The following is a 14873-nucleotide window of genomic DNA, read 5'->3' as shown; positions in this document are numbered from 1 at the left end:
CAACCTCTGATCTACTGAAGTTCGCCAGAAGTGTGCTAAAAACAAGACAAAGCTCCTTTCTGGGATTGGGTCAGTGTTTAGATGGCTGGTTGTTCTTCTAGAGGAACCAGGTTTAATTCCCAGCATCCATATGGTTGTTCACAGCTACCTAGAACTCCAGTTCCAGAAGGTTCCTTATCCTCTTCTGACCTCTAAGGACATCAGGCTCACACATGGTGCAGACATACATCCAAGCTCAACGTTCACATTCATAAAAATATTAAAGGAAGAGAGAGACATTCTCTGGTATTTCACTTGTGTTTTCTACATGCTTGTGTCACACCACGGAGCTCAACCAACCAAACTCAGAAACAGGAGTCTTACACAGAAGGTAAATCTTACAGGTAGCAAAAGACGGGTATTTCACATTTATAAACCTATAATATAGATGAGTGCCTCTTTCAGGGTAGCACAGTTCATAAGGGAGCAAAGTAAGCCAGGCCCACTCTGTCTATTATCCCAAGACCATGTTTCAGCACTTGACACATGAGGGCTTTTCACTCAAATGCTTCTTTAAAATTCTTTCTTGCAGAGGACTTGGTTAAATTGAAAGAGGAAGGTAATTAAACCTTACTGTAGACAATGCAAAATTAGGTGGGAGATTAGAAAAAAAACAATTAGAATCTTTTGAGTTGTGTTTGTTTGAGGAGGAAGACTTGGGTGGGGAGGTGTTTGAGACAGGGTCTTGGTGTGTAGATTTGGCTGTCCTCAAACTCAAAATCCTCCTGACTCAGGCTCTCAAGTGCTGGGATTACTGAGCTATGCACCCACACCCAGCTGTGAAGTTCTTGATATAGGAAACAGAATAGTGTGTGTGTAAGTGTCAGGGACAAGAAGAACCACCCAGCAGTTTCTACACTTTGTATCACTTTACTTTGCTTTAGTCTTTCTGTACCAGAGATTAAATATGTTGAGTAGGTGATAATATTTCACTTTATTTGGTAAGTGTTGATTCCCCTTGTGTAAACAGGTAAAAAAATTGCCTTTAAAGAATATATGCTCTAGGATATCCTTCAAAGCCATTAAAAATATGTACTAAGCACTGAGAAGCCTGCCTGACTCAAATGCAAATGCTATGTGTCAGTAAAATACTAGGTGATGATAAATTTTTTCTTTTCTTTTCCACTAAATAGAACAGAAGCACTATTTTACTGTACAAAACAAATTTCCTTTCAACGTTTCAATGAAAACCATATACTGCATACTATTCAGAGTATCACTGAAGACTCCACAGCATAGCTGAGTATAAGGATATGCTTAGCATGCTCAAGACTTTGTTGTAAATCCCCAACATGTGTATGTGAAATGTGTGGACATTTTTTGTCCACTGGATTCTAAGAGGTATATAGATGACATGTCTTATTTATTAGCACAATAGCCAACTTCCTAATTTTTTCCAATACTACCTTTAAAATGTATTTTATTGGGGCTAGACTGATGGCTCGATGTTAAGAGCAATGTCTGTTCTTCCAGAGGATCCGGGTTTATTTCCTAGGACTCACATGGCAGCTTACAACTGTCTGCAAATCCAGGAATATATATATATATATATATATATATATATATATATATTATTCTTCTGGAACTTGATATATATATATATATATATATATATATATATATATATATATATATATATATATATATATATCTCACACAAACTCACACACACATGTATGTATGTATCTCCCTCCTCACTTAAAATGGAGGTGAACACAGACTGCACAAAGTTGTCTTCTCATATCACATGCAGATAACGGCAAGCACAGAGCCCCCATTACATATACGTTAGAAATGAAATAAAAATGTACAAAGATCATAATGCTAGGCAAATTAAACATACTAGCTAAATCATTTCCAACTTGAAATAGCATTAATGTCTCTATTTTCCCCTTATTGAGAGATAATGTATTCCCTTGCAGAGGGAGGACTTACTTTCATATTGGAGCTGACTCCACACTGCCTGAACCAATGCTGTGGCTGTTAGTGTGACTGGCAAGTTCCTGGCTTGGCACTCAGTGGATGTGGTGATTAGGACAAGGAAGCATGAAATGGGTATATCTTCTGATAAACACACCTGCATTATTCTTGCTCACTGTAATTCTGTGCTTTCTCAAACACAGCTCTGTAACATAGAATGAAACCACAACACCCTATCTGATTGGTTCTCTATTGTTTACCTAGATTTTAACACTGTGACATTGGGTAGTACTCAGGGCATTTGGCAAGCTTACAAAGAATATTAGTACAACAGAAATGATCACAAGTCTTTGAAGTGAATTCTAGCACTGTTATCCATTTGGTAGTGTGGATTTTGAAGTTCAATCTTTTATGCATATTCATTCCCTTGGTTGCTCTACTTCCTAACTGGGGGGCTTGGGCAAATATCTTAACCACTGCTTTAATTCCCTTCCCTATAAAATGAAAGTCAAGTGTTTGTCTCTCTCAAAGACTTTCTCCTTGATTTGCTTAGCTAAGTTTCTTTAACCTCTCCAGGCCACAGTCCTAGCTCTTGTAATTTGTACATGGGGTCTATGTCACCTAGTCCTAACAAGCATCTTTCTAAGTAAGTCTAGACTGTGCAAACCCAACATTCATCGGAGCACTTACACCTGTCTTCAGCAAGAATCTGCCAGGTTGGCTTAGACAGGGTCTATAATCCAATGTTTCCTTTTAGGAATTTCCTTTCCTTAACTGCTTGGCTATAAGCCCTCATTTCTTTGTTACTGATGTAAGTCGAGTTGCAAACACAGAAGAATAATAATCACTTTTCCACAGTTGCAATGTTTCTCAATAAAACGCCACCTTTAGACCTGCCTAGCTCTGCTTTTCGTATCCAGGGCTGCTATTAGTACATGTAAATACTTCCAGTAATGTCTAGCCATGGGCACAGTCTGTCTTCTGTGGGCCAGAGGACAATGTTATTGGTCTTTGATCAGGGACATCCATCTTCATTTACCCCCTGAGATAGGGCCTCTCTTACCCTTAAACTTCCCAAGTAGGGCTGGTTGGCCTACTCCTCCAGGTGATGGAATTATCCTTTGTCAGGCTACCATGTGATGTTTCATGTCCTGCAGCTGCTAAATCTACTGTAAACTTGTTACATGCTTTCATTTTCTTACTGTAGAATTCCATAATCATGCCTTAGCTTTCCCCAAGTTCTCTTCCTATTCTAGTTATGGAAAGGGATTTACTAGATCGAAATATATATATTTTGGTTTTTCGAGACAGGGTTTCTCTGTGTCAAACTCGCTCTGTAGACCTTGCTGGCCTCCATCTCAGAGATGTGTCTGCCTCTGCCACTTAAGTGCTGGGACTAAAGGCATGAACTTCCACACCTGCATAGAAGACATATTTTTCAAAATAACAACTGCCTGAGAATAAATGATCACCACCCTGTAACTTTACTGGCAGTGACATCATCACCCAGCAGATATTATCTTAACTTCCATTATTCTGCTACTAGTGAATGGAAACACTGCTAATGTGTTTATTCTGCAAAATTATGGTTAAGACCTTTGCCAATTAAGGAGTCAATTTGGAATGTTTTCCATGTAGAGGTCTGGCTGCAGCTGAAATATCGTTCCTTTCAGCTCTCCATTCCCAAGGCAAGAGTGTTCTTTGCCTCACTGATGCTGGGTTTGGTGATTGCTTTTGCATTAGGCAGGGCAGGCTTCCTTTGGGCCTGCTGTGCGATTTCTTAGACAGCAAGAAAAGATGCTTTAAAAGTATTTGTTCCCTTGGACTTGCTTTCCTCAGTGCCACACGAGGAGATTCCCTTCCCAAGGCTTGCTTCATGGGGTGGGACTCTAGAATTAACACCCATGAAACAACCCCACTCCCAATTGAAAGGTAAGAGCTAAGCACAAATAAAATAGGGCAGAAGCAGTTCTACTGGATGAGTTCAACCTACTCCAGTGAATTTCCAGCTGACCCAAAGTGTTTCCAGCAAGAACAATTTACAATTATTTAATTTACAAAGTTTTGGGTGCATTTATATGTGGCAACAACAGCTGATGAGTATTCTTACTATGGTGAACTATAAAAGACTTTGAAGAGACTCGTATATAGTCTTGTCTGCTCCCAAAATACGATATAGTAGAAATGAGGCCTTATTGTCTATTTGTCTGCTCATTTCTTCTGCCTTTTCTTTTCCAGCTAAAATATGTCAATGTAATAAATTCATTGGTTTTCACTGATAGCATCAATATGAAGTCATATGTACAGATTAAAATGAAAATTTAGAATTCTACCAAGTCTCAACTTTCTCTCTAATCAGACATTGTTGTATAAGTTAAACTCAAATAACAATCACTTTGCTTCCTTCAAGACTCAAAAATCTTACAACTTCTGAACAATAAAATATTATAGATACTTTACAGTCTTTAAACTATTTTGTAGGAGTATTACAAAGCTATATAACTTATATTTAAATTGCTGGTTTTTTTGTGGTTGTTTTGTTTAGTTTATTTTGTTTTTTGTTTTTTTGTTTTTCTTTTTGTTTTTATTTTTTGAGACAGGGTTTCTCTGTATAGCCTTGATTATCCTGATCACGCCTAGAACTCACAAAGATCAGTGTGCCTCTGCCTCCCAAGTGTGGGAATTAAAGGTATGTGCCACCACTATCCAGTTGAAATGTTGTTTTTATTATAAGAACAATTAAGAAAATCAATGTGACAAGAGAAAAGTATCAAAGCAAAATTTAGGTGTCAACACAGTTGTTACTTTTTACAAGTCTTCAGTGAAGAAGAAGATAAAGGTTTAAATTTTTTCAAAGCTATAGTTAATATTATATAGAGACATAATTTATGTATACATGATTTATATGTAAAAAAACATCTATACTTTTTTTTAAAAATCAGCATAATAACAGCAGAAAAATGGCAATTACTAATTAGGAAAATCCGAGTATATTTATATTTTAGTTTCCTGGTATCCACAGGTCTTTAGCCAATTTTTTAAGACAGATTGTAAAACAGTTTCTTCCCATGTGAGGGCATTACAAAAGAGTGTAATAACTTCCAAAAGAGATAATGTTTTGAGCTACTTTCAATAATAAGGCAAAAATGAGAACATTTATCCAAATGAGTTTTTTTTTTGCTAATACCACATATATCTTTTAACGTTAATTGAACAAAGATTTACCTAGAAAATTAAAAGCCAAAATTACCATTTTTCTTATAGTATAAGCAGATTAAAATGTGGATGAGAAGTCTATTATTCAGGGCAGCAAAAGAGGAGCAACTGGCTGAACCCCAGAGAAGCAGCACTTCAGGACTATGTGTGCTTACTCAGATTAATAAAGCAGCTACTTCTGCAGAGGTCCAGACTGGAGCCGAGAAAAACTCTCTGAGAGCATCAGCCTTCAGAGTGCACAAAGATACCCAGACAAGAACTGGGCACCAATAACATGGATATGAGTGAGCTCTACATAGGGTCTCCTTCAAAAATGTAATAGCTAATCCTACCTCAACCTAAGAAGTCTGAGGAAACATGACATGTAATTCCCCCACACTCACCTGCCAACAATCCCTATTATGTATGTGAACAGTAAGGTTCTAATTCCACTAGGATATTATGTGAATTACAAAACGTCAGAAGTTGGAGTTGGGGATTTAGCTCAGTGGTAGACTGCTTGCTTAGCAAGCACAAGACCTGGTTTCAGTCTTCAGCTCTGAAAAAAATAAGCTACAAATGCCATACAATCTAATGAACTACTCTCTCCTTACAATTTGCTAGAATCAATAGTGTTACATCTTTCTTCTCCTATATTTCCCAAATACCTTTCTTTCCAAAGCAAAGAAATCTTAAGGAAATGAGAACCTAATTAAAATAATAACCACATTTTTCAATCCAAATTTCCAAGAAAACACTTGGAGTTGTTTCAAATGTGATCTTGAATGAAATATGAATCTTTGAACAGAGATTGGCTGCTAGCTGAATTCTTTTGTCTCCAAAAATCAATGACAGCAAATAACTTATTTCAAATATGTTTCTTTTTTAATGTAACAAAAGAGGTCAAATAAATATTATCATGATTAATCTTTCTTTTTTTATTAACTTGAGTATTTCTTATATACATTTCGAGTGTTATTCCCTTTCCCGGTTTCCGGGCAAACATCCCCCTCCCCCCTCCCCTTCCTTATGGGTGTTCCCCTCCCAACCCTCCCCCCATTGCCGCTCTCCCCCCATAGTCTAGTTCACTGGGGGTTCAGTCTTAGCAGGACCCAGGGCTTCCCCTTCCACTGGTGCTCTTACTAGGATATTCATTGCTACCTATGGGGTCAGAGTCCAGGGTCAGTCCATGTATACTCTTTAGGTAATGGCTTAGTCCCTGGAAGCTCTGGTTGCTTGGCATTGTTGTACTTTTGGGGTCTCGAGCCCCTTGAAGCTCTTCCAGTTCTTTCTCTGATTCCTTCAATAGGGGACCTATTCTCAGTTCAGTTGTTTGCTGCTGGCATTCGCCTCTGTATTTGCTGTATTCTGGCTGTGTCTCTCAGGAGCGATCTACATCCGGCTCCTGTCGGTCTGCACTTCTTTGCTTCATCCATCTTGTCCAATTGGGTGGCTGTATATGTATGGGCCACATGTGGGGCAGACTCTAAATGGGTGTTCCTTCAGTCTCTGTTTTAATCTTTGCCTCTCCCTTCCCAGCCAAGGGTATTCTTTTTCCTCATTTAAAGGAGGAGTGAAGCATTCACATTTTGATCATCCGTCTTGAGTTTCGTTTGTTCTAGGGATCTAGGGTAATTCAAGCATTTGGGCTAATAGCCACTTATCGATGAGTGGATAAAATGTATGTCTTTCTGTGATTGGGTTAGCTCACTCAGGATGATATTTTCCACTTCCAACAATTTGCCTACGAATTTCATAAACTCGTTGTTTTTGATAGCTGAGTAATATTCCATTGTGTAGATGTACCACATTTTCTGTATCCATTCCTCTGTTGAAGGGCATCTGGGTTCTTTCCATTTTCTGGCTATTATAAATAAGGCTGTGATGAACATAGTGGAGCATGTGTCTCTTTTATATGTTGAGGCATCTTTTGGGTATATGCCCAAGAGAGGTATAGCTGGATCCTCAGGCAGTTCAATGTCCAATTTTCTGAGGAACCTCCAGACTGATTTCCAGAATGGTTTTACCAGTCTGCAATCCCACCAACAATGGAGGAGTGTTCCTCTTTCTCCACATCCTCGCCTGCATCTGCTGTCACCTGAGATTTATATCTTAGCCATTCTGACTGCAGTGAGGTGGAATCTCAGATTTGTTTGCATTTGAAATTTCCCGATGACTAAAGATGTTGAACATTTCTTTAGGTGTTTCTCAGCCATTCGGCATTCCTCAGCTGTGAATTCTTTGTTTAGCTCTGAACCCCATTTTTTAATAGGGTTATTTGTTTCCCTGCGGTCTAACTTCTTGAGTTCTTTGTATATTTTGAATATAAGGCCTCTATCTGTTGTAGGATTGGTAAAGATCTTTTCCCAATCTGTTGGTTGCCGTTTTGTCCTAACCACAGTGTCCTTTGCCTTACAGAAGCTTTGCAGTTTTATGAGATCCCATTTGTCGATTCTTGATCTTAGAGCATAAGCCATTGGTGTTTTGTTCAGGAAATTTTTTCCAGTGCCCATGTGTTCCAGATGCTTCCCTAGTTTTTCTTCTATTAGTTTGAGTGTGTCTGGTTTGATGTGGAGGTCCTTGATCCACTTGGACTTAAGCTTTGTACAGGGTGATAAGCATGGATCGATCTGCATTCTTCTACATGTTGCCCTCCAGTTGAACCAGCACCATTTGCTGAAAATGCTATCTTTTTTCCATTTTATCTTTTGGCTCCTTTGTCAAAAATCAAGTGACCATAGGTGTGTGGGTTCATTTCTGGGTCTTCAATTCTATTCCATTGGTCTATCTGTCTGTCTCTGTACCAATACCATGCAGTTTTTATCACTATTGCTCTGTAATACTGCTTGAGTTCAGGGATAGTGATTCCCCCTGAAGTCCTTTTATTGTTGAGGATAGCTTTAGCTATCCTGGGTTTTTTGTTATTCCAGATGAATTTGCAAATTGTTCTGTCTAACTCTTTGAAGAATTGGATTGGTATTTTGATGGGGATTGCATTGAATCTGTAGATTGCTTTTGGTAAAATGGCCATTTTTTCTATATTAATCCTGCCAATCCATGAGCATGGGAGATCTTTCCATGTTCTGAGGTCTTCTTCAATTTCTTTCCTCAGTATTTTGAAGTTCTTATACTACAGATCTTTTACTTGCTTGTTTAAAGTCACACCGAGGTACTTTATATTATTTGGGTCTATTATGAAGGGTGTCGTTTCCCTAATTTCTTTCTCGGCTTGTTTCTCTTTTGTATAGAGGAAGGCAACTGATTTATTTGAGTTAATTTTATACCCAGCCACTTTGCTGAAGTTGTTTATCAGCTTTAGTAGTTCTCTGGTGGAACTTTTGGGATCACTTAAATATACTATCATGTCATCTGCAAATAGTGATATTTTGACCTCTTCTTTTCCGATCTGTATCCCTTTGATCTCCTTTTGTTGTCTGATTGCTCTGGCTAGAACTTCAAGAACTATATTGAATAAGTAGGGAGAGAGTGGGCAGCCTTGTCTAGTCCCTGATTTTAGTGGGATTGCTTCAAGTTTCTCTCCATTTAGTTTAATGTTAGCAACTGGTTTGCTGTATATGGCTTTTACTATGTTTAGGTATGGGCCATGAATTCCTATTCTTTCCAGGACTTTTATCATGAAGGGGTGTTGAATTTTGTCAAATGCTTTCTCAGCATCTAATGAAATGATCATGTGGTTCTGTTCTTTCAGTTTGTTTATATAATGGATCACGTTGATGGTTTTCCGTATATTAAACCATTCCTGCATGCCTGGGATGAAGCCTACTTGATCATGGTGGATGATTGTTTTGATGTGCTCTTGAATTCGGTTTGCCAGAATTTTATTGAGTATTTTTGCGTCGATATTCATAAGAGAAATTGGTCTAAAGTTCTCTTTCTTTGTTGTGTCTTTGTGTGGTTTAGGTATAAGAGTAATTGTGGCTTCCAAGAAGGAATTCGGTAGGGCTCCATCTGTTTCAATTTTGTGGAATAGTTTGGATAATATTGGTATGAGGTCTTCTATGAAGGTTTGATAGAATTCTGCACTAAACCCGTCTGGACCTGGGCTCTTTTTGGTTGGGAGACCTTTAATGACTGCTTCTATTTCCTTAGGAGTTATGGGGTTGCTTAACTGGTTTTTCTGTTCCTGATTTAACTTCGATACCTGGTATCTGTCTAGGAAATTGTCCATTTCCTGAAGATTTTCAAATTTTGTTGAATATTGGTTTTTATAGTAAGATCTGATGATTTTTTGAATTTCCTCTGAATCTGTAGTTATGTCTCCCTTTTCATTTCTGATTTTGTTAATTTGGACGCACTCTCTGTGTCCTCTCGTTAGTCTGGCTAAGGGTTTATCTATCTTGTTGATTTTCTCAAAATCAACCAAAATTTTTGGTTCTATTGATTCTTTCTATGGTCCGTTTTGTTTCTACTTGGTTGATTTCAGCTCTGAGTTTGATTATTTCCTGACTTCTACTCCTCCTGGGTGTATTTGCTTCTTTTTGTTCTAGAGCTTTTAGGTGTGCTGTCAAGCTGCTGACATATGCTCTTTCCTGTTTCTTTCTGCAGGCACTCAGCGCTATGAGATTTCCTCTTAGCCCAGCTTTCATTGTGTCCCATAAGTTTGGGTATGTTTTATCTTCATTTTCATTAAATTCTAAAAAAGTTTTTAATTTTTTTCTTTATTTCTTCCTTGACCAGGTTATCATTGAGTAGAGCATTGTTCAATTTCCACGTATATGTGGGCATTCTTCCCTTATTGTTATTGAATACCAGTTTTAGGCCGTGGTGGTCCGATAGCACGCATGGGATTATTTCTATCTTTCTGTACCTGTTGAGGCCCGTTTTTTGACCAATTATATGGTCAATTTTGGAGAAAGTACCATGAGGAGCTGAGAAGAAGGTATATCCTTTTGCTATAGAATAGACTGTTCTATAAATATCCGTTAAGTCCATTTGGCTCATGACTTCTCTTAGTCTGTCGACATCACTGTTTAATTTCTGTTTCCATGATCTGTCCATTGATGAGAGTGGGGTGTTGAAATCTCCCACTATTATTGTGTGAGATGCAATGTGTGTTTTGAGCTTTAGTAAGGTTTCTTTTACGTATGTAGGTGCCCTTGTATTTGGGGCATAGATATTTAGGATTGAGAGTTCATCTTGGTGGATTTTTCCTTTGATGAATATGAAGTGTCCTTCCTTATCTTTTTTGATGACTTTTAGTTGGAAATTGATTTTATTTGATATTAGAATGGCTACTCCAGCTTGCTTCTTCTGACCATTTTCTTGGAAAGTTGTTTTCCAGCCTTTCATTCTGAGGTAGTGTCTGTCTTTGTCTCTGAGGTGTGTTTCCTGTAGGCAGCAGAATGCAGGGTCCTCGTTGCGTATCCAGTTTGTTAATCTATGTCTTTTGATTGGGGAGTTGAGGCCATTTATATTGAGAGATATTAAGGAATAGTGATTATTATTTCCCTTTATATTCATATTTGGAATGAGGTTATGTTTGTGTGCTTTCATTCTCTTTGTTTTGTTGCCAAGACGATTAGTTTCTTGCTTCTTCTAGGGTATAGCTTGCCTCCTTATGTTGGGCTTTACCATTTATTATCCTTTGTAGTGCTGGATTTGTAGAAAGATATTGTGTAAATTTGGTTTTGTCATGGAATATCTTGGTTTCTTCATCAAAGTTAATTGAGAGTTTTGCTGGATACAGTAATCTGGGCTGGCATTTGTGTTCTCTTAGGGTCTGTATGACATCAGTCCAGGATCTTCTGGCCTTCATAGTTTCTGGCAAGAAGTCTGGTGTGATTCTCATAGGTCTCCCTTTATATGTTACTTGACCTTTTTCCCTTACTGCTTTTAATATTCTTTCTTTATTTTGTGCGTTTGGTGTTTTGACAATTATGTGACGGGAGGTATTTCTTTTCTGGTTCAATCTATTTGGAGTTCTGTAGGCTTCTTGTATGTCTATGGGTATCTCTTTTTTTAGGTTAGGGAAGTTTTCTTCTATGATTTTGTTGAATATATTTACTGGTTCTTTGAGCTGGGAGTCTTCACTCTCTTCTATACCTATTATCCTTAGGTTTGATCTTCTCATTGAGTCCTGGATTTCCTGTATGTTTTGGACCAGTAGCTTTTTCCGCTTTACATTATCTTTGACAGTTGAGTCAATGATTTCTATGGAATCTTCTGCTCCTGATATTCTCTCTTCCATCTCTTGTATTCTGTTGGTGAAGCTTGTATCTACAGCTCCTTGTCTCTTCTTTTGGTTTTCTATATCCTGGGTTGTTTCCATGTGTTCCTTCTTGACTGCTTCTATTTCCATTTTTAATTCCTTCAACTGTTTGATTGTGTTTTCCGGGAATTCTTTCAGGGATTTTTGAGATTCCTCTCTGTAGGCTTCTACTTGTTTATTAATGTTTTCCTGTGTTTCCCTAAGTGTGTTCATGTCTTTCTTGAAGTCCTCCAGCATCATGATCAAATATGATTTTGAAACTAGATCTTGCTTTTCTGGTGTGTTTGGATATTCCATGTTTGTTTTGGTGGGAGAATTGGGCTCCGATGATGGCATGTAGTCTTGGTTTCTGTTGCTTGGGTTTCTGTGCTTGCCTCTCGCCATCAGATTATCTCTAGTGTTACTTTGTTCTGCTATTTCTGACAGTGGCTAGACTGTCCTATAAGCCTGTGTTTCAGGAGTGCTGTAGACCTGTTTTCCTCTCTTTCAGTCAGTTACGGGGACAGTGTGTTCTGCTTTCGGGTGTGTAGTTTTTCCTCTCTACAGGTCTTCAGCTGTTCCTGTGGGCCTGTGTCTTGAGTTCACCAGGCAGCTTTCTTGCAGCAGTAAATTTGGTCTTACCTGTGGTCCCGAGGCTCAGGTTCGCTCGTGGGGTGCTGCCCAGGGGCTCTCTGCAGCGGCAGCAACCAGGAAGACCTGTGCCGCCCCTTCCGGGAGCTTCAGTGCACCAGGGTTCCACATGGTCTTTGGCTTTTTCCTCTGGCGTCCGAGATGTGTGCGCAGGGAGCAGTCTCTTCTGGTTTTCCAGGCTTGTCTGCCTCTCTGAAGGTTTAGCTCTCCCTCCCACGGGATTTGGGTGCAGAGAACTGTTTATCTGGTCTGTTTCTTCCAGGTTCCGGTGGTGTCTCAGGCAGGTGTCCTGCCGCTCCTGGGCCCTCATGATTAATCTTTCTAAATAGCTTACCTAAATCCTCACCTACAATGATTCTAGGTGCAGAGTTAATGCATAATCCTCCATCTTAACAAATCAGGCAGCAGAAAAAAAAAAAAAAAAAAAAAAAAAAAAAAAAAACAAGCACTGTAACAATTTTCAAAGTTCACTTAGTACAGTGCTGTTACTATGGTAACCCAGGCAGACTACTTCTTTGAAAGAATCACATCAGAGTCTAAACAAGGTCATGTCATGGTCTGTTACTCTTTTTTCCTCACAAATGTTTCCTTTGCAACAGCCTCAATAGAACAGTATCTAGATAATTAGTAATTTTGACTAGATTCTATTGTCTCAGTAATTACTTTTAAAGACTTTGTTTTTTAGGACACTGTCCAATAAAGTAACCTAACTAGGGCTGGGGCGATGGCTCAACTGGTAGGACGTCTGCCTAGCAAACTGAAGCCCTGAGTTTGATATCCATCACCATATAAAACTGGTTATGTTGTTGTTGCACATTCCTCTAATCCCAGCACTTAAGAGGGAAATAGAAGGAAGGGAGTCGGAAGTTCAAAGTCATGCTTGCTACATAATGAATTTGAAGCTAATAAGACCTATGTGTGGCCTAGCCCTGTCTTTTTTAAATTTTATTTGAGACTTGCACATTTTGTTTTGTTTTGTGCTGTTCTGTTCTGTTTTTTGTTTTCTCCCTCGAGACAGGGCTTTTCTGCGTAACTCTGGCTATCCCGGAATTCTCTCTATAGACAAGGGTGGACTCAAACTCAAAGATCTACCTGCCTCTGTCGGGATTAAAGGGATGCACTGTTACCACCTGACATGAGACCCAATCTTAAAGAAAGAAATAAGGGAAGGTAGGAAGGAAGGGAGGAAGGAAGGAAGGAAGGAAGGAAGGAAGAAAAGAAGGAAGAAAATGAAACCTGAACACGATTCAACATCAAAATTTCGCCATGCCAAGTTCTTGACTTTTTGGTACAAAAATTATTTATGTATCCAATATGTAGCAATATTAAAATATATTTAAAACTTTAGGGATATGATAAACAAAATTAATAAATGGCCACACCATTTTTCTCTCCAGGGCATTCATGCAGCATGTACACCTATAAAGTCTATACCATGATTTCAGGACAATTCTTACAATGATTATGTGAAGTAAAAGATGTAGCAATGTGTAAGACAAACACAGACATGACGAATGGGGTCAAGGGAAACAGGAGAAGGAAGCAGAATTACCTCTTACACTGCATGGTGGGGCAGAATGAGCCCCATTGCACAGTGACCACATGGCACATCACACTCAGACCCCTGAGAACGAGCCTGGTATCACAAAATAAAAATAAGGAGCCAGGCAGGGTTACTCACTTCTGTAATCACAGAACTTGAGTGGTTATGGCAGGAGGATCAGACCTTCACGGTCATTCTCACCTGCATGTCCTCTGAATGTCAACTTTTATTTGTGGCCTAGCAAGCTGTGTGAGAGTTTTGTGCTAAGGGTTTTACTGATCACTGCTTACACAAAATAGTATAATTGAAGCCTTTCAAAAATATGTGGTTTTAAACCTCCATAAATTTACCACTTTAACCATTCCTTAGTATATACAGTGAAACAAACCTCTATAATTTTAAATCAGATATAAGGAAACTTCTCTTAGTACCTTGTAATGAAAGAATAATGTAATCTGATATATTTTTTGTTTTTGAGAAAAGAATATAATATAATTGATGACAGATAAGTCATCAATGCATCAAATATATCAATGTAAAACTGTACCAATTTAAACTATACTTGAATAGAAAATATATGTATTTACTAGTACAGGACTGCTTCATGTATAGGTAAATTATGTTGGCTCAAAGTTCTGTTCACATTCCCCAGCCCCCTGTGATACTGGGGACAAAGCATCCATTTCCTCATAGTCCAACTGTTCAAACACAGAGGTCAGAAAACAACCTGATGGAGGTAGTTCTTTTTCTCTACCATCGTGCTCAGGGACTGAACTCAGGCTGTCAAGTTTTGCTTCAGGTGCCTTTACTTGTGAAGCCATTTTTACTGGCTCATCCCAACCTTCTTTGTAATTCTTCTTACATCGTGCTAAGGACAGACCACAGAGTTCTATGAATTAGAGGTAAGCTCTATATTACTTATTTTGGGACAGGATTTTATTATGCGGCCAGGTTGGCCTGAACTCACTCTGTAAATAAGACAGGCTTGGACTTGTAATCCTCTTGTGTTGTTAAAGGTCTTTATGTAAACATAAGTTCCTCAAGGCTGAGTCTCAATAACGAGCTTCGTGATTGAAGATGGTGTGAAGAACCTAACCAGACTACCTTAGACTTTCCCTTTGAAAGTCACTCACTGTTCACTCCTTTATCTGAATGGGCCTGTGACTATCCAAATCTGTCAAATGTTTTCTCTGTGTGTGGGAAGCTTGGTATCAGTGTCTTCCCAGGCATTCTCCACCCTATTTTTTGTGACAAGGTCTCTGATTGAATCTGCAGCTCAATGATACCATAATAGGAGTGGCAAGTAAGTCACAGTGT

The sequence above is a fragment of the Rattus norvegicus genome, chromosome Y (genome assembly GCF_021556685.1).
Source record: "Rattus norvegicus strain SHRSP/BbbUtx chromosome Y, alternate assembly SHRSP_T2T, whole genome shotgun sequence".
NCBI lineage: Eukaryota > Metazoa > Chordata > Mammalia > Rodentia > Muridae > Rattus > Rattus norvegicus.
The sequence above is the reverse complement of the archived record's forward strand: the minus strand, read 5'-3'. Positions refer to the sequence as shown.